The following is a 19,019-nucleotide window of genomic DNA, read 5'->3' as shown; positions in this document are numbered from 1 at the left end:
TGTTTTAAATTTTGAGTCGGAAATACATTCAAAAATCAAAACTCACAAAAGTATACAGACCGCATCTACCCGGTCTGCCCCCACTCGGAACCAGGAAACTGCTCTCATGGCTTGCGCCTACCCCTGACAATGTTTATGTATATACCCACAAACATAAATATTTATTCTTTCTTTATGTAACTGACACACACTTCTCAATGTCCAGCTTTTATCTCTTAAAGGGATGGACTTGGGTGGGGCCCCCAAGACGAGATCTCTATGTAACAAAAAAGCATGAAACAAAGAGGAAAATATTCTGGAGAACACAGGTGTGCTCAGAAAAGACGTGAACCATAAAGGGAAGGTCCCCGTGGGCACCGTGGGGTCAGCTGCTGATAGGATCTCAGGCCAGCCAGAGAAGAGCTCGGGTGTTGGGTGGCGGTGAGTGGGGGGGAGGGGAACCACCACAGGGAAGTGCTGAAACCCCACTGGCTGAAATCCCTGGCTGGCCTCACCTTGAGGAAGAGGGAGGAAGTATCCATAGAAACAGGACCAACCTGATTCCCACAACAATGGCAAAATGGGTTAATGACCAGGAGGATACAGGAACTATGAAGGAAAAGCAATCATTTCCTCTGAAATTTATGAGACCAAGAAGGGGAAGTTGGTGCCGAAGACTCTCACAGACTTCAAATGGCTGGGAGCACGGAAGGGCTCTCGGACCTGAAATTGAGGAAGTCAATGATTCAGACTCCAAAGCAGTTCCAGTTGTGCAAAGGAGTGAGGGGGGAGGGGCAGTGAGGAGGAGGGAAGGGGAGGGGCCTTTTAAAGCAGCTCACCATAGAGGTAAAGACCTGGACTCTGGGGGCAAACTGGCTAGACTCCAACTCCCCCTCTTGCCCTAACTGTGAAACCTTGAGCAAATCAGTTAACCCCTCTGTGCCTTAATTTCCTGAGTGGTAAGTGGGGCAAATGACAAGATCTCCCTCATGGGGTTGGCACAAGCACTAAATGAGTTTATGTTTACAGAGCCCTGATCCCAGCGCTTGGCACGCAGACGACTACAGTACATGTTGCAGAACAGGGGCCCCTGACAAGGCCAGCTGTAAGAAAGCCCACATCCCCTCACTGGAAGGAGAGTGCATAACCAGGAGAACCCTAAGACAGTGGTGCAAGGCCTGTCCCCACGCCACGCGGAGGAGGCAAGCCTGGGATGCACTCAGGCTGCACAGCAGAGGGCAGAGGGCAGGAAGGTCTGCGGGGGCATCTGGAGTCAATAAGTCCAGGGGCAGAAAGGGGCCCTGGGAAGTCAGACCTCGGCCCCCACTCCGGGTGCACAGGGGCCCCTCTGTAAGAGCCATTTTAGACTGACAAGGATCCGACACTGAGATGAGAATGGGCGCTGGGATGGGGGAGAAGCTTGGTCCATTTAGATGTTTTCAGTGACTGAAAGTCCCCTGGCCCAGAGCACTGGAAACTCTTGCAGATGAGACCGCTGAACCTCCTGCTGTATCTCTGCGGGGCAGCCCGGGGACACCCGCAAGCAGTCTGAGGGCCCTCTGGGAACTGACATGTGCTGTCAACGAGAGTTCGCTTCCTCCTGTGACGGGATACTTGGTGGGAGATGGAAAACTACAACAGCCGTGGCATATCCAGATTCAAGACGTCTGGCCAGAAGTCAGGAAAGCAAACGGGTGGTGATTCAGGAAAGGGACAGCCTAGGCGGCCATTCCCAAAGCAAGCTGATGAAAGATTTAATGGTGCCTGAGGGGAGGGCTCTAGTAGCAAGCCGGAGGGCTCTCTCCTGATAAGCATTTTATCAGCAACTCAGGTGATGCTATGGAAAGCATACTTTTTTAAAATTTAATTTTATTTACATTCAGTTACTTAACATATAGTGTATTATTAGTTGCAGAGGTAGAGGTCAGTGATTCATCTGTATATAACACCCAGTGCTCATTACATCATGTGCCCTCCTTAATGTCCATCACCCACTTACCCCATCCCCCCACCCACCTCCCCTCCAGCAAGGATATGGAAGGCATACTTAATACAATCCTGAAAGAGCTCAATGGAACATGGTTGCACCGAATTTAACAAAGTTGAAATTTAACAAAAATGGTTGTTCTGAATCAGATGGGAACAAAAGAGGAAGCTCTGCGTTTAAGTTCTAAAGCCACACACGTTTAGGACAGAGGAAATGCAGCACATGTTAAAAAGATCTGGTCAGCAGTAATGTCAGTGAGTCAATGGTGTGATGTACCTGTCAGAAAAGCTGACGCAATCTTGGGCTGCATTATGAGGAGTAGAATGGCCTAACCCAGGGAGGTGATAGCTCCCTTCCTCTGCTGTGGTCATACCACACCACAAATACCATATGTGGTCTGAGCACTGCCCTCAGTGTATGAGAATCTTAACAAATGGGAGTTTGCTCAGAGGAGAACCACCGGGAAGGTAAAAAGAACTGAACCCACATCACAGATTGTTAATCTCGAAGAAGACTCAAGAGAGAACAAGGGGGCTGTCTTTAAATACCTTGTTTTACTAATTAGAAGATGTGCATTTTTCAATTATAAAACGTCTGAAAGCAGAATGTATCTTCTAGCCCCTTAACATCTAAGTAAGACTGAGAAATGCATCATCACTTTACTAAAATATAATAATGTGTCAAAGGAGCCACAAAGATGGCAGAGTCAAAAAGTGAATTGGAAGAGTCAGATTCTGAAACTGGAGATGTTTTAGAAACGCCCAACCAATTTGCTTTCCTTTTTTTGTACATACAAGTGTTATGGGATATAAACTTACGTCTGAAGTCTAAAAGGATTCTTCTTTCAGTAAATATAAAACTTTTCAGGGATAACAGAGCATCATTCCACAATTTAATTGGAAGCACTTTTTCTTTCTTGAAGGTACAGGAAATAGTGGTACTTCTTCCAATTGGTGGTATCACAGACTGGAATTAAAAACTCCTCATGTCGGGGGCGCCTGGGTGGCTCAGTCGTTAAACGTCTGCCTTCGGCTCAGGGCATGATCCCAGCGTTCTGGGATCGAGCCCCACATCAGGCTTCTCCGCTAGGAGCCTGCTTCTTCCTCTCCCACTCCCCCTTGCTGTGTTCCCTCTCTTGCTGGCTGTCTCTCTCTCTGTCAAATAAATTAATTAAAAAAAAAATCTTTAAAACTCCTCATGTCCGAGGAGCTGACATGTGGAGGGAAAGAAAAGACTCGTTCAGATGCCAGAAGCTATCGGGAGCCATTAGGGAGGTGACTGGAGGAGTCCACAGATGCCACAGGTCAGCTCTGATGTCCAAGCCCAGGCTGGACCACCACAGTGGAGAAATCACGCATCAACGGAACAGCCCTGTGGTACCAAGGTCTGATGGTGAGGATCTCACCACAAAGGGAAAGGCGCCTCATCTCTCTTCATTGCACACGTAGGTGCTTCGACTGAGCCATTCTCTTAACAAGTCACTACTTAAAGGTAGAAGTCACTTAGAGAACAGTACTCTAATGGGAGTCCAGAAGCAAAGAGGAGCCCTCCACATCTATGCTCTCTGACTCCTGTGGGCCAACTGGGGAATAGACTCGAGGAGGAAGGGCCTCTGTGCTCCCTAGGGGCCAGGCACCATGACAAGTGTGCTGTGCACACTGCCCCATTTAATTCTCACAGCCACCCTGGGAGGTGAGTATTATCACACCCATCTTACAGAAGAGACACTTGAGGCTCAGAAAAAGTAAGCGGCTTGCCAAAGGTTTTACCACTCTGAAAACCACGGTCAATGGGACAACATGCTTGAGATAAAGGAAACTGCAGGAGTCTTAGTTGTAGAATGAATAAATGAGCAATTAATTGATCAATGAACCAATGTGGTCTCAGATTCGTAGCACTAATACTAGAAAAAAGAAAGATGAAAGCTGGTTCAGTGCCCTACCCCCCCACCTCCCATCCCCCCAACCTCCCCCCTGTCAAAGCTCCCACAGGCACTGAACTCATGCCGTTTGCTGCTTGCAGGAGCAACTGATTTCATGACACACAGCAAGGGTGTTTTTGAGACCTCTGTGGCAGAGAACAGGTGCTGGCAACCCTGCTCAAATGTCAGAGCCTTAAGCACACCGGGTTGCCATGCCTCCCACCTGCCAGGTTAACACTGGAACTGCGGAAGCTGAGCTTAGCTTCTGTCCCCTCCCCATGGCCAGGTGTCCAGACGGCCAGGGAAAAGGCTGGGGAGTCAGCCAAGCCACTACATGTTCCAGCTGCCTGCAAACATCCAGTCCTGCCCCACCTGCATTCCCAAGCATCTCCCTGCACTGGGGAAGTAAACCCAAAGTGTGCACCAGAAGCCTGGGGCAGCACCTACCTGAAGGGGATATTCAGGTGCTTGTGAGACCACAAGCGAGGGAGGATCAGTCACTTCAGAGGCTGGCCCACAATGCTCCAGGAGCATCTGACACCTGCAGAAACCACCCCCCTTCCCCACCCTCACCCCCAGCTCTCAGGGCTGGCCCAATTCCGGCCTTCCACACTTCCACAGCTCCCCCAGGAAGCTCCCATGTTTCTACCATGTGGCTCCCTGAATGTGCCCACACTTTTCCACATTTCTTTGTGCCAAACCCCTGGCTATCTCTGCCTATGGGAATCCTATTTTCCAAGGCCCATCTCAACCACCAAGTGCCACCTCCTACAGGAAGTCTCCCCTGGTTCCACTGTGAGGCTCTCCAAAGCACATTCCACACTCTACCTTAATATGTGGGCATCGGTATAGCTTGTCTAATGCCCCTCCGTGCATCAGGTGAGGGCTCTGCTCCTGTCACTCATCACAGCAACCCCAGCACAGCAGCTGCACACTGAGCTCAAGAGCCCTGGCCATGGAGCTCCATGCCCTCCCTGACAGCACCCTATTTACAGTCCTGATTCCCTCCTCCACCTCTTCCCAGCTGACTCATCCCCTTTGGTTCAGTCCTCAGCTGACAGCTAATCAGAGATAAACTAACCTGTCAACATATCCTTCCCAGTTCAATCCTATATTTTTTATAAAGGCCCTCTGAAGACAAGGACTGAAAACAAAGGCAGGAATTTTAGGCCCCAAGTCTCTGGGGGAGGTATTTTTGATAACGAAAGACCTTGCACCAAGCAACTGAGCAAGCCAGTGCTCCAAGTATATACATCCTAAATTCGAAGAATGCCAGAGCTGTGAGAAAGGGGGCGGGGCTCTGTCCCCAAAAGGGAAGGCCAACTGCAGTTAAAGCTGCCCAAGACAAACCACAGGGTTATGGCTTGGCAGAAATGGTGGAGGGACAACACACTTGACTCCCACCTGGCTGGGTGATCTTGAGCAAGGAACCGTACCTCCTTGGCCTCTGCTCAGTACCAACAGACCTCTGAGCCTCAGTTTCCCCATAAGTAAAAACCATGGCAGCTGGAGTGAGAGCTGGATGATCACAGAGGGCCCTTCCCAAGGTCCTATGAGTCATGGCCTCCATCTCTCTCTCCCCCTCCCTCCTAGGAGGTCAGTATCATTTGAAACTACCCTCATTCCACTCCCTGCTCACCTTGAGCCCTACCTGAGTCCAAAGGGAAAGGCAATGCTAAAGATCTCCGAGACAATCAGCAGGCAGCTTGGGGGGGGGGGGTGACACCAAAGGTGAAAAGAAGGGTCAGAACTGGGGACAGGTGTTGGTTTCTATGGACACAGAAATGCTCCTCATTCACGCTGCCATCTGTCCCAGCCTGGAAAAAGGCAGCTGGTCGCCTTTGCTTCCCTGACCTACCTTTTTAAGAGATTACAACTGCTTGCCAAATTTAAGTGCTGCTCCAAAATCAGGACATATAAGGTCTCTCAGCCTGGATCGGAAGGTTTCAGAGTGGGTAAAGAGCAGGAACAACGCAGAACAAAGCTTGGAGGCAATCTATGCCGCTTTGTGCAGCCATGCCAATTAAACATCTTTAAAAATAGCCTCTCTCTTCTCTCATGCTGAAGATAAAGATGAAGTTTCAGCAATAACCAGACATCTGCTAGGAGCTTCTGAAGAGATCACAACATAAACACCCCGGAGAGCAGCCATAAACAGCCCAGAGCCCTCTCCAGGCGGCCAGCAGTGTTCTGCTCACCAGTGGGGGTGGGGAGGGACACAGAAGGAGGTGGTGCGGAGACTCTGGGCTCCCCAGGGCAGGAGGAGGTGGTGGGAGGGGCTGCACTGGACAGAAAATGGAGAACCGGCTACCTGCTGCAGGGATGTAAGAGCTCAGGAACCCACCAAGAGGATTTCCAGGAAGCCATCCAGAGGATTCTAGGCCCGTGTCACTTGTTCTGAAAATGGCTCACTCCTTAAAAGTGGAAGTAAAGACATTTCTGAGTGCCCACCTCTGCAGGGTGCTTAGCAGACAAATATTTTAATTTCATCTCTACATCAACCCCTTGATGTAGGTGTAATGACTTCCTTTATATAGACTAAAATACTAGTGTTCACAGACTTGCCCAAGGCCACATGGTAGGATTCGAACCCAGGTCTTAGTGGGATTGTTTGTTTCTGCCTATTATCACAGAACAGGCCCGTGAGGTTTATTCTTAATGTCCAGGCTCTCCACACCCACAAATCTAACACCAGGAGATTCCGCATGGGGAGAAGCGGCAAAGTAAGGGGGAAGGGCAATAAATAGTTAAGCTCTGGCCAACTGAAAGAACCACCGAGTGTCAACAGCCATGTGGGTCCTGCCACTCCACAACCTGGGTGCTTCCCAGCAGGTCCAAAGAGGAGCAAAGGGGGAGACAGGCACAAACCGATGCCTAGATTCTGTCTGCCAGGATCCACAGGAGACTAGGAAGAGCAGATGCCACTGAGGAAGAGAATGGAGGGCTGGAGGTTGGGAAGGAGAAAGACTTTTCATTGAATTACCTTTGGTCTGAGTGAATGAGTATGTTACCCTCATCCATGAAGGGGGGGGGGTGCCCTGCATCTGTGTGTGTCTGTGTGTGGGTGAGTGAGTCATTTTTTAAGAGAGTCCATGATGTCAGGTACAAGATAACAGACACACCCAGGCTAGAGATGGAAACCTGGAGCAGGCAGGCGTGCTGGGCCCCTGGCTGCCACAAACCGGGGACCCGGGAGAAGCCGGAGACCTCATCCAGAGCCTCCTCCTTCCTTCCCAACAGTCCTGTCCTACAGCTCCAGGCAGACAGCCCAGAAGCTCTCCTGGCCTCCACCACTTGCTCAAGCCCCACAGGATATTCCCTGAGGAAAGAGATGGACCCAGTCCTCTCTCTGAACTCTGGAAAGAGGCCTCCCCAAGGGCCCCACCTATTCCTCTCTTCTGTTTTCCCTTTCATCTGCCATCAGACCCCTACCTCCTTCAAGCAGGGGTCTCCTCACCTGCCCTTGGCATCAAGCTGTGCAAAAGCCTCTGTGTCCTGATACTCAGAGCCATCAGCACTCTGACCTCACAGCAGCCACGGACGGCACACACTACACTCACTGACCCCTTCTGCACCTCCAGGACGAATGGCTGTCTGCCAGAGGGGTCAGTGGCTCTGCCAAGCTCCCAGCAGGCCCTGGGCCCCCTCTGCTCCAGGCAGCAGCTCTCCCAGGGACCAAAGGGCCCAAGTGGCTTTTTCTGGAACTTCTTCATCCTCGCCTACACCTCGTCTCCTGGCCCCGGGGAACAAGTTAAACTCTGCGATCCTACAAATCTTTGCCAGTTACAGTCGGTACTAAGATATGTAGCCAAGGCCAGCCATTCTGAGTCACAAGAGCAAAGCCATGGTTTCCACATCTGCTATAACACACTGATACTACCGAGGCAAGGCCAGAACGGGATGTTCCTAAACTCCCACACCCGCCTCTGGCAGGGCTGGGCTTCTGGACTGGGTGTGTCAGGAGCTCCAGTCTGCAGACGTCCCGTAAACCTTCTCTTGTGGCAGCTCAGAGATCAAAAGCCACCGTCCAGCTCCTCGCCAGCCCTCCTCTCGCTGCCTGCAGAAAGGACATCTGCACTGGACATCCCTCACACCCGGGAAGGAGAAACACCTGAGCCCCAAACCAGCAGGAAAGAAGTCCCTCTTTGGAGACCCGCCAACACCTGTGCATTCCCCAAAGAGCAATCTGCCTCAGCCTTGGAAGGAATGCCAGTGCAGCCAGGGATCCGGGCTGGGAGGTGGGGATTCGGGGTGGGATGCAGGCACGGAAATTACCCGGCCCCTCAGGGGAGAGAAACACTAGTGCAAAGAATGCGCTACAATCCCAACCCTAAAAACACCAGCACTGTCCACACACCAGTCCCGGGCCACCGCGGCGACAGGCCAGAGTCTCCTAGGATGGACCACAGTAGTATTTAGGTGTGTGGAGGGTACCGAGCGATTACATTTAAGAAACGATATCACACCTGGCCTTCACCAAAGGCTCTTCAGGGATGGACACTTCCTCAGCAGCGGACAGAGAAGGGAAGGGTCTCAAAAATCAGACTGCACGGTGATCCGGTCTTGCAGTGAAAGTTCGTTTGTGACCAGAGGACGCATGTCCCCTATCATCCCTGCCAGCCCTGAGTTTGTGAGAGCAGATGATCAGTGCTTTAGAAAGGAGGAGACTTATCAGTGCAGACCAGCCACGTTTTCTACCTCTGGAGAAGATGCAGGGAGGAAACAGAAATGGTGGAGGGAGCGGTCAGTGCCCCCCCAGAGTGAGGTCCGTGGGGTGTTGGCTATCAGGCACTTCCCCAACGGGGAAGCTTTGCCCTGCCTACCTGGCCTTAACAACCATGTCATTCTGTGTTCCTCTGAGAGCTCAACCTCCGTGAACTAAAAAAAAAAAAAAAAATCAAAATCAAGAGCCTACCATTAGAACGATTTCATTTTGGGGAAACCAAAATGAAATTCTCAGGATGGAAAGGGAGGAGGTAGAATGGGAGAGAGGGTGAGGCTGTATGGGTTCCACGGCTCCCTGTCTCCTAAGCCCCAGCTTTACTCCCTAATTTGAGGAAGCCCAGGTAAGCTCTTTAAGATAATGTCATAAAACAAATAAACAAAAGAAGCAAATATCAAAACCCCAACAGCTCTGTGACCTTACCCACATACACTACTGTACAACATGCATGTATAATTTTGGCCACCCATCCATATTGAAGAAAATTCTCTTTTTTAAGAGGAAAAGGACCCCAAGTGTTTGGATTTTCCATTAGAAAAATGTTTTTATTGTAAAAATTTGGGGAAAATACTAAAAAAGATGACTAAAGATAAAGGAAAATGAATCAACTCTGGCACTGCCGTGGGAAAAGAAGGACTTGCCTGGTGGAAACGACTGTGAAAAACCACAACACCACCACCCAAGACAAAATAAACAACAACAAAGGACAAGAAGAAGAAAAAACAACGCCTCATTCTGAGTGCTGCTCGCAGAGAGGGCCCGTCCCGGGTGGGTGAGATCTTACAGAGGTCTGACAGGGACTCCAGGAGTGAAGCATACCTCTTCCTTCCCTCCTGAGCCTCCGGTCTCCTTCGTTACCATGCCCACAAAGCTGCCAGAGGCAACACTATCTCTTCACCACAAATTCAGACAAGACACTGAAAGCCCAGCTGTGGGTAGAGAAAGGCTCCACACCGGGTCAGGTGTGGGGCAGGTCAGAGGGGGTTCGGGAAGGCACAGGGAAGGCGTGCCGCCCAGATAGAGGTGTGCAGAGTTCTCCGTGCAGCCCAGATGCCGAGTGCCTGGGTCAGAATGTGGTGGTGCCTGAGGCTGAGTAAGAAGGGATTCCAAGCCGTGGCAGAAATGACCTCAGTCCCCGCCTGCCCCACAGATGATCGGGGGAGACCGGCTGCTGATCGGGGCATAGAGGCGGCCATCTGGGCTCCCCAGCACGAACCAGAGTGCTGTGGGGAGCCCAGGGAATAGTTCTCCTATTATGTCACGATGTTTACAGACTGACGCTTGCTGAGGAAACCTCCACACGCGAGCAAGTCATCTTTTTTTTAAACCTCTTATCTAAACACAGTCACAAGCAGTCACAAAGTGCAGGACAGGGTTCATTCACTCAAAACGCATCCAGTGGCTGTGATGCCACGGGACAGAGGCTCAGGCAGCCTCCGCCCCATCCCAGACGCCACACAGCGATCCAGCTGGGCACAGAAGTGGATTCCAGCCTCAAAGGGTTTGCCGGCCAGTGGGGAAGGTGGGCACTTGAAAGGGAGGGCTATGGCTGGTTAAACCGTGGAGGGGAGGCTGCTCCAGATTCAAACAGGCGTAAAAGCACCAGCAACCAAGAGCAGCACACAGACCGGATCCTGATTCGAACAAACCAACTCCGAAGGTCCTTTCTGAGACAATCCGGGAACTCTGAATACAGACAGATGAGACCAAAGGACCACTGTTCATTTTACTACATGCAATAATGACAATGTGGTTATGAGGAAAAAAACAACAACATTCTTTTAAAAAGAGATATATAATGGATTAGACAGGAGCAAAATGACTAGTATCAGAGATTTGCTTTAAAATACTTCAGGAAGAAAGGACGGAAGGGAAGAAAAATAGAGAGATGAAGCCAGTCCAGCGTAAGCTTGAGGACTGTTGAAGCTAGATGAGTATATGGGGCTCATTATACTATTGTCTCTGTTTTGTGTTTGAAAATGTTCGTGGATATGGTAGAACAGAGGACTGCCATACACTGTGGTGGACAGCCTAATGAAGACTGGTACAAACAGCTAAGGGAGTATGGAGCAAAGAGCAAGGAGGATTTGTAAGAACCAGGAAAGAAATCTGTTAAGCTTTGCGAGGGTTTTAAAAGCCACTTCATAGCGGGGTGGGAAGCCATGTTCGCAAAGAATTACAACAGCAGTTGGGGAACAGTGAGTGCAGCGAGGGAGACACACACACCACCCCTCCAGAGTGCAGAGCACAGCACCAGGCTTTCCTGCTTCCTTCGGTCCTTAACTCAGCACCGCAATCTCATTCATACAGACTGAGACCAGAATCCTAGCTTGGTTACTCAAAAGCCATGTGAAGGAGAGGGGTGGTTTCAACCTTCCTAGTCTCAATCTTCTCATCTGTAAAATGGGGACAACCCCAGCTACTTCTTTGGAGGGCTAATGTGGGGACCTACTGATATAAACAATGAAAAGTCCCAGCATGATAAACAGTATTCCCTTCCCTGGCTCCATAAACAATAGAGACTTGTAGCCCTGGCAGGGCTTCTAAGATGAGTAATGTTCAGCCCAAATCTTCTTGCGTCCATACCCTACCCCTCCCGCCAGAATAGAGGCTCTCTATCAAGAAGGCAGGACCTCTACCTTTCAGAAACAGGGAGCGAAAGGGACAGGTCCATGGTTGACAGCACACCCAGATGAGGGTATGGATGTGGGCGGAGAGAAGAAACACGCCCCAGTTATCGACAGAGGGGGGTTACCCAGCTGTTCCTCTGCTCCTTGCAGCTCCTGGGAATGGACCTCCAATGAACACACCTAAAACCAGCCTTAGTCCTTAAGATGCTTTTTACTAAAGTACAATTGGTTGGTATTAGGCTAATCATGATTTTCTTTTAGAAGAGAGGGATGAGCAGAAAGCCAGAGCTCCAGGACTGAAAAAGGAAGGAGGTACAGATAAGAGTGAAGCCGTTTTTTATAGGGGTACGCTCAAACTGAGGATCTCAATCACCTCACAACCATAATTAGTAGAGTTCAACAACTGTCCCCCCAAAACAAAACAAACAAAACCAGAATCAGATCTAAGGTAGACGTTGTTTCAGCTAAAAGTCTTCCTAGACCATCCCAGAAGCCAACTTTCAGAGGTGAGACCAAGTCAATGGCACAGGCAGGCTTCCTCCCCACCGCCCCCCGCCATGGTACCCAAACACCAGCAGGTCAAACCCTCCCCAGTACAGCATGACCAATACCAGCCATTCGTCCCTGACTGGAGGACAGAGTGAGCAGGTGGTCTGCAGGTTGAACAACCTGGACCAACCAGGGTCAGTTCAAGTGCTTTGCCAAAGCAGTGGCCTCCGAATCTTTACACAGAATCTTTTCAAAGGCCAGGAGGCTCTCTGATATCAGCGTACAGTAGCGCCATGATCCTGCAGACATCACTTCCACAGCCACAGGGCAGTAGGAAAGAACACTGAATTTAGTCTGGCAAAGCCTGGTCTGAATCCTGGCTCAACCCTTTCTGTGTGACCTTGGGAACTTACCCTACCTGAGTCTGTTTCCCCACGTCTAAAATGAAGAGGGCAAAACTGAGTTTTTGGAGAGTAACCATGAAATCTGCTGCCAAAGAGCCACAGGGCAGGGTCCGTCTGTCCGCAGGCACGTAATAAATCCGTCCTCTGCCCGCAGGCAAGTTCTTACTGCGAGGAGTCTTCAGAACATCCGTTGGGGCTGTCATGGAGAATTAAGGCCCACTTGTTGGCCCCGGGAAGAGCACGAGAACAGAACTGGTCCAGGTGCCAGGCACCCAGGCACATAAACACCAGAGGGCCAACCTGCTGCTGGCTGTCTTTCCCAGGGACCTGCCCACAAGGAGGCCAGTTAGTGGCTTCACCCCCCCCCCGCCCCCACCCACTGAAACCACAGAAGACTACAGTGAGCAAGGGAGGCTGACAGCAAGAGGGTCCACACACTGCCACCCTAGGTCCCACAAGGCCCAATGGCCCTCCAAATAAAAGCTCTTTTGGCCTTAAGAACCCAGGTTACAGAATTAACAATGTGGAAAGAGGCACACGTTTACTCTGGTTTCAACACGCCTCTTCCCTATCCAGCAAGGCGATGATGATTCCCAGCTCTGCCAGGTGGAGGCTGACCCAGGATAAAGTTAACCCCACTTGCTCCTGTCTGGAAGCCAGGTCAGCGGTGGCAGACACAGCTGGCAAGACCCCACTTCTCCCCAGGGTTAGTCGAGCCACGACAAGGCGGGAGCCAAAGACCTCCCGGCCGGGTGCTCCCAGGCCTGGGGTGCGCCTGGGCTGCTGGGGGGTACACGACAGACAGGACAGAGCCACGGTTCCCTGGCCACCTCCACGCCCCGGCCCCAGACTTAGTCCCAATCCCAGCCCACAGGCGGCCAGGCCACTGACATTTGGCCCAACTTAACTTCCTGTTGTTAAGGAGGGAGGGAAACCGGGGCGGGTAGGGGAGCGCCCATTGAAGAGCCAAGGAAGAGCATGAATAGAGCGGAGCCCAAATTATGGGAAAGCAAAGTTTGGGGATGGTCGGCCCCGGTGGCATGCAGTCCTGCTGGCGCGTGGCGCCCACTCCGTGTTGACGTTTGGGGATTTTCTCGGCTTAGAATTGCAGGGTTTGTGTGTTGGGGTGGAGTAGGAGGTAGTTCGGGAGGCTTTTATTGTGTTCTAATCGATTCAGAGACCTATTGGGCAGCCACGGTCTCCCCCCGGGCAGGGCCACCTGTTTGCCGGGCGCCCCGCGGGGTGGGTTTGAGGCCAGAGATGCTGCGGCCTCACCTGACTCTCCCCGGCGCCGGCCAGGGCACAGAGTCCAGGCTCCGCTGCCACGGTCTCCGCGCGCCCGCCCCTCCCTCCCTGGAGCCCCGCACCCCACCCACCTTACCGAGATCCGCGCCAGCCACCGAGCCTCGGGTTAGCTTCTGCCTTCGCCTCGGGCCGCGGACGCGGTGGTCAGGACGCGCAGTCCGCCTGCGGAGCTGGGAGCTAGGAAGGCAGCCCCGCACAGGCTTAGCCAGGCGAGCGCCTGCAGTTCTGCGCCGCGCGGCTGCCTGCGCTGGGAGCCGCCCCCATCGGCAGCGCGTCCAATGACAGGCGCGGCCCGCCCCCGACCCGAGGCCCGCGGCCAATGGCAGTGCGGCGCGGAGCCCACCCCCGCTCCACGCCCGCTCCGCCCCCATGGGGCCAGCTGTCACCCCGTCTGCCGGCGGGCGCACGTGGGCTGTAGCCCTGCCCCGAGCGCAGGGAGCCCCGGGCCCTCCCACTCAGACCCGCACAGGTCTGAGACCAGCGGGGCGTAATGGTGGTGCTAGAGGAAAACCTGGGTGCTAGTATCCTAGTGTCAGGGGAGAGGCAGGCGCTGGGCCAAATGCTCCTTGGCCTGCGCAGCTGGAAAGCAAGCCTCAGCTTCCCCTTTTGGGAGTGAAGGAGGGGAAAGGCACTTCCTGTAAGGGTTGTGGACCTCCGTCCTTGCTTTGCCTCTTGACCACCGGGGCTTCAGCAAACGCCCTGTTAGCTGATAGGCTCTTCCCCTCACCTGGACTGGCCTTGCTTAGAATGCAGCTGGTGGGAAAAGGGGCGGTAGTGCAGACTACCTGTGTGACCTTAGTCACATCACCTAAGCACCCTCTTCTCTTGGCTGTCAAATGGCCGCCTTAATCTCTGCTCTGCCCACGCTCCTGGGTTGCCCATACCCTCTCAGCTGCAGAGAGCACCGTCCACGGAAAACACAGTGTGAACAGTGTGGGGCCTAGTGAGGGGTACGAAGCGGCTGTACACTGTAAATCCTACCAACAGCTTGTGCAAACTGCCCCGGGTTTAGCAGGGATCATGAACAGGAATCCCATGTGCAGGAGCCGTGTTTTAGTCAACCTCTAGGGCCCAGGCTCTGTCACCGGCTGGGCCCCATGCAGGCATCCATAAACGCTCTGGGAACTGAGCTGACCCAGGAGAGGAGAACAGGGAAGCATGGGCAGTGAGAAAAGTGTGCTGTGGCTCCAGGCTGCTGGAATTTCCACAGCACCAGGCCACCCTCTAGAGAGCCTGTGTTCCCTGGCCAGGCACGTACAAACAGAACAGGTTGCCCCTCATCAAACCTGGGAATATTTTGTTCTCTCTGCTCCTTACCAGGGGATCCCACTCTAGGCCTTTTGGGGTTTCCCAGGGATTGTCTTACCTGGTAGCTCTCTGAGCATCTTCAGAGTTCAATCAACTTCCTGTAGTTGAACTTCAGCAAAAGCTGTCCCTGCTCAGTTTGTAGAAGTCAGCAGTGACTCCCAGAGGGGCGGCTCTCCTCTCTGGCGGAACGCTGCCTGCGATGCCAGTGTATTGGTCTCTGTGCACATTTTCTCAGTCCTGATGATGGCTCTGTAAGGTCTGCATCTTTGCTATCGTTCCCTTTAACAGATGTGGAAACTGAGACTCAGTAAGGGAAAGTAACTTTTCAAGATCACATGGTTAATAAGTAACAGGGTCAGAATCTAAGCCTAAAGCTATCTGATCCCAGCCTCTGCATGCCTATCACTATGCACTGGGGCCGCTACAGCCCTGCTCGGGGCTCAAGAGCACTGGGCAGCCCATGTCTATCTCTAAAGGACTGCTCTGGAACCTGACCTGCCCAAACATTCTGGTGAGCTCAGGCCTGGGCACTGCTAGGGATAGGAGGTGAGACCAGCATGGCCCTGCTTTATTTACAGACTGATACAGGAAACCCTAGACACAGAGGAGCTTCAGAAAACAGCATTGCCTCTGCCCCCCAGCACAAAGCCTCACTGGACACAAGGCGTCTCCCTTCTGGCCTGGGTCTGAGACACCCCTGTTGGGGATGGAGCTGGAGAGTCCTTCATTCAATTCACAAATGCTACTGTGAGCTTGCTATAATTCCTGCATTCATGTAACTTACAACCTAGCTGATAAATAACCAGAAGTACAAGGTGCTATGGTAGCTCTATTCTTTATTACTTTTATCTTTTATAATTCCCATCACCTTATCTCTAGCACAATGTTCTCCAAGTTAAACACATTTAACACTACTTCAGGAACACTTTGGGCTGACAAAGTCTTGCAAGGAGAACACTGCTCAGTACAGAAGTTCTAGTAGCTCCAAAAGTAAAACCTACCCATGTCGTCCTAGGAGCTTTGCCTCTTCTCCCCCACCCAAACTTTTTGTTTGGTTTTGTTTTTCCCACCCCGCCTTTTTTAACTCAGGGGCTCAGGTAAGAAAGACCTTTACTAGGTGAGCTTTTAGGGCAAGTTGGGAGCTCCTGGGGCTAAGTGCATGGATGGGACCTCTCGAGCCAGGGCCCCTCACCTCCACACACAAGCCACGCTTCCCAGCCATCTCACTGGAGAGTAGAGAGAAATGGGGGACATGAGATGACAGCACCACTTCTGGACACAGCAGCAACCATGGCTTCTCCCACTGGACTGTGTGTCTGAGAGTTTATACAACTAAGCTCTTCAAAGAGAAGATCATGCAAAGTTAGAACAGGCCATAGAGGAAACACCATCTAAACCCCTCACTTAACAGATTAAAGAAATTTAAAAAGAAGAAGAAGAAGACGTCGATGGCGCTGGCGCCCCAGGGAAGGGAAGGCACTTGTGAGTGTCACAGAGTGCAGGAATGGGTTCCAGGTCTCCAAGGCCCCGGCCTCCCTCTTAGCACACAGACAAGCTCAAGCTCCTTGTGCCACGGCTCAGGATGCTATATTTAATAATAATCTCTTCCCCAGCCCACTCTTCTCAGGACGGTGAACGTGTGCTGCTGAAGGTTGTCTGGGAGATGCAGATGGCCACATTAGCATCAGAGGGAGGGAGAGAAGGAAGGCCCAGATTCATCCCTAAAAATATCTGCATCTCAGACTAGAAGCCATGGGTTTACCAGCACATACGTGCCTTCCTTGAGAAAACTTCAGCTGGTGATCTCCATCATCATTGGTTATCTACCTGACGGTGTTCCAAGACGGCTGTGGGGGTGTCAGGCCTGGCTTCTTTTTATCTCAAGCCTAGCAATTTGCTTGAAGAAAGGTCAGAGTTGAACTAAGTGGATTCCCAATGCAAAGATTTTCTGTGGAGAAGCCGGGGTGCCTCTCACAGCATTTGAATGGCAGAGAGAAGAGTTAGACCACCTACGTCTCCCCCTCCAAATGAGAAATGGTCCCTGCCCTTGGACCCCTTCCTCATGTACTTATGTTCCAGGAAGGGGTAAAATAGTGATTATGGTTCTCACTGGTTCTTGCCCATGCTGCTATCAAAGGCCTTTGGGCTCTCAGAAGGAAGTGGAAGGCTGGTATCTATACAAAGTCCAAAGACCTTCTTAAATAATGAGAAAAGGCTGATTGGCCCCGGGCCACCTTGGGAGCTATCTTTGGAGAAGGACTTTCTAAGCCAGGAAGTGGAAACATTTTTACCTCCCTCAAACAGACCCAGGAGTGTGTGAGAAGCAAGATCACTGGGGCCTTGTTCTAGCCTGTTATCTTCCTGATAGGCCCCAGAATGCTCTGTTTCATAGATAAGACATAGAAATGTTTTCAAGGTCACTAGGCACTCATCAGGCCTACCACACTTTCAGTGGATTTTCCAGAGACAGTTTGGGGGAGAAATGGCCCATGTCAACATCAGTAATGCCCTCAGAGAGACCGTGGCACTTTGGGAAATGTGTGCCTATTGGCGGCAATGATGGGAAAGTCGGTGCTGGAGAGCTGAGAGCAGGCAGGAGATGACATACCAAAGCGAACAGAGACAGAGTAGGTGCGCGGGGGGTGAGAGGGAGAGACGCAGGGTTATGAAAGTAGTCTAGCTCCAGCCCCAAATAGCCTGGGGAGCATGTGTATGTGTGCCCACGCACGCTCAAAGCCAACTGTGAAATACAAGGGCAAAATTCTGGTCCTTAGAGACACAAGAGGTTGAACAATGCCACAAATGCACTGTCAAGGCAGGCTGGGTCCCACCTGCAGCTCAGGCAGATTCCCGTTCATGCAAACCGGAAGCCCATTCTAGAGTACTCTATTGTAATTGAACGGAGCGAGGGAGGCAGCTCTCAAACCCTCCACAGTGCAGCTGGCTAGGAGCAAAGCCAGAGATACTGTTCTCTGTTCTAGCTCATGGGGGCAGGGGGGGGAAGGCAGTCACTCAAGTTGATCTGGCTATCCATCCATCATCTATCTACCCCACTAATACGTATAGTGCAGTTATTCTGAGAGGTTCATAACTAAGGAGTTAGTAACATAGTCTCTGAAGTCAAGCAGCCTGAGTTTTAATCTCAGCTCTGCCACTTGTTAACTGTGTGATCTTGGGCAAGTGACTTAACCTCTCTGGGCAGCAGCTTCCTCACCTGAAATAGGGGAATAGTCATAGGGACATGTGTGCCTAGTAAAGTGCCCGGTACATAGGAAATGACGTATAAGGGGTTTTGAATAATAAATTGAGGGCTGATATTAATGAGGCTATCGAGAACAAGAGTCTCTACGAGGCACTGTTATGAGCAATTCCAGGTCAGGGACATAGCCACTTCCATCACTGAACTTGAGTTGAAGTGAATACAATTATCATCCACACCTTAGAGAGGAGACAATGGAATCTTGGAGAAGTCAAGCCCCTCGCCCAAGCTCTCCCAGGAGCCAGCACAGGGCAGGGTGAATCTGCCTAGCTAACATCTGAGCCTGTGCTCTATACACTCTCCTAGTTACAAGACTGGGCACAGCTTCTAGGCCTGGCCAACCGTAGGCCCCAGTGGTGACTGGTGCAACAAACATGCCCGTGGTGCAAGCAGATTCGGTCTTCAGGAGCAGTTATAGATAGAGCTGTCTCTTTCCACAGAAGTCAGGGCTAGCAGTCAGTGTGTTCCACATGCAGTAGAAGAGACCTAACCCATAACAGGAGAGGAAGAGACTCCTAGGACAGAAGAGACCAGAAGTAAGAGCTCCAGCCACCTTTCTTTGCAATCCTCTTGGCTCCGTGTTGGCTTTGTCTTCTGGCTGCTTTTCCTCATTGCAGCCAGTGCCAACAGCTTTTGTTGCCACAAGCAACCTTATCCCAAAGAGAACATTTCTGACCCAGCATTCCAAGCAGGAGTCCTGAGACCCACTCTGCCTGGATTGGGTCACATGCCTACCTGAACCCGTAGGGTAGCCAGAGGACTGGAATGTGCTGATTGGCTGTGCCAGGAGGGGCCCCTGCCTAGCACCCAGGGGCCTCGGCTTCCCCCAGGCTGCAGGGGAGAGAGGGAGGAAGGGAAAGGAGGGACACATGGCTATTTGCTGGGTTGGTACAAACCAGGACGTGCATTAACTCGCAGAAGGAATTCATGCTTTTCACCTCGTGGATAGTCATGTCATGCTGACCTCCCCTCTATTATCCACTCCTCACCTCCACCCACCCACATACCAACCCC

At 51.7% G+C, this 19,019-nt stretch overlaps 1 protein-coding gene across 3 annotated transcripts in view; it reads right to left on the bottom strand.

Annotated features, from left to right (window-relative positions):
• The window catches only part of LOC103682359 (F-actin-monooxygenase MICAL2), a 210,374-nt gene extending 196,706 nt beyond the window's left edge, over positions 1-13,668 (bottom strand). For all 3 annotated transcript variants that reach the window (XM_040638820.1, XM_040638818.1, XM_040638819.1), the window contains exon 1: positions 13,515-13,668. The gene's annotated coding sequence lies outside the window, so the exon portion shown is untranslated. The remainder of the gene's footprint in view (positions 1-13,514) is intronic.
• Between the last annotated feature and the right edge of the window lie 5,351 nt (positions 13,669-19,019).

Source organism: Ursus maritimus, unplaced genomic scaffold (genome assembly GCF_017311325.1).
Source record: "Ursus maritimus isolate PB19 unplaced genomic scaffold, ASM1731132v1 scaffold_23, whole genome shotgun sequence".
NCBI lineage: Eukaryota > Metazoa > Chordata > Mammalia > Carnivora > Ursidae > Ursus > Ursus maritimus.
Note: the sequence above shows the minus strand (reverse complement) of the source record. Positions and strands in the feature narration are given on the sequence as shown.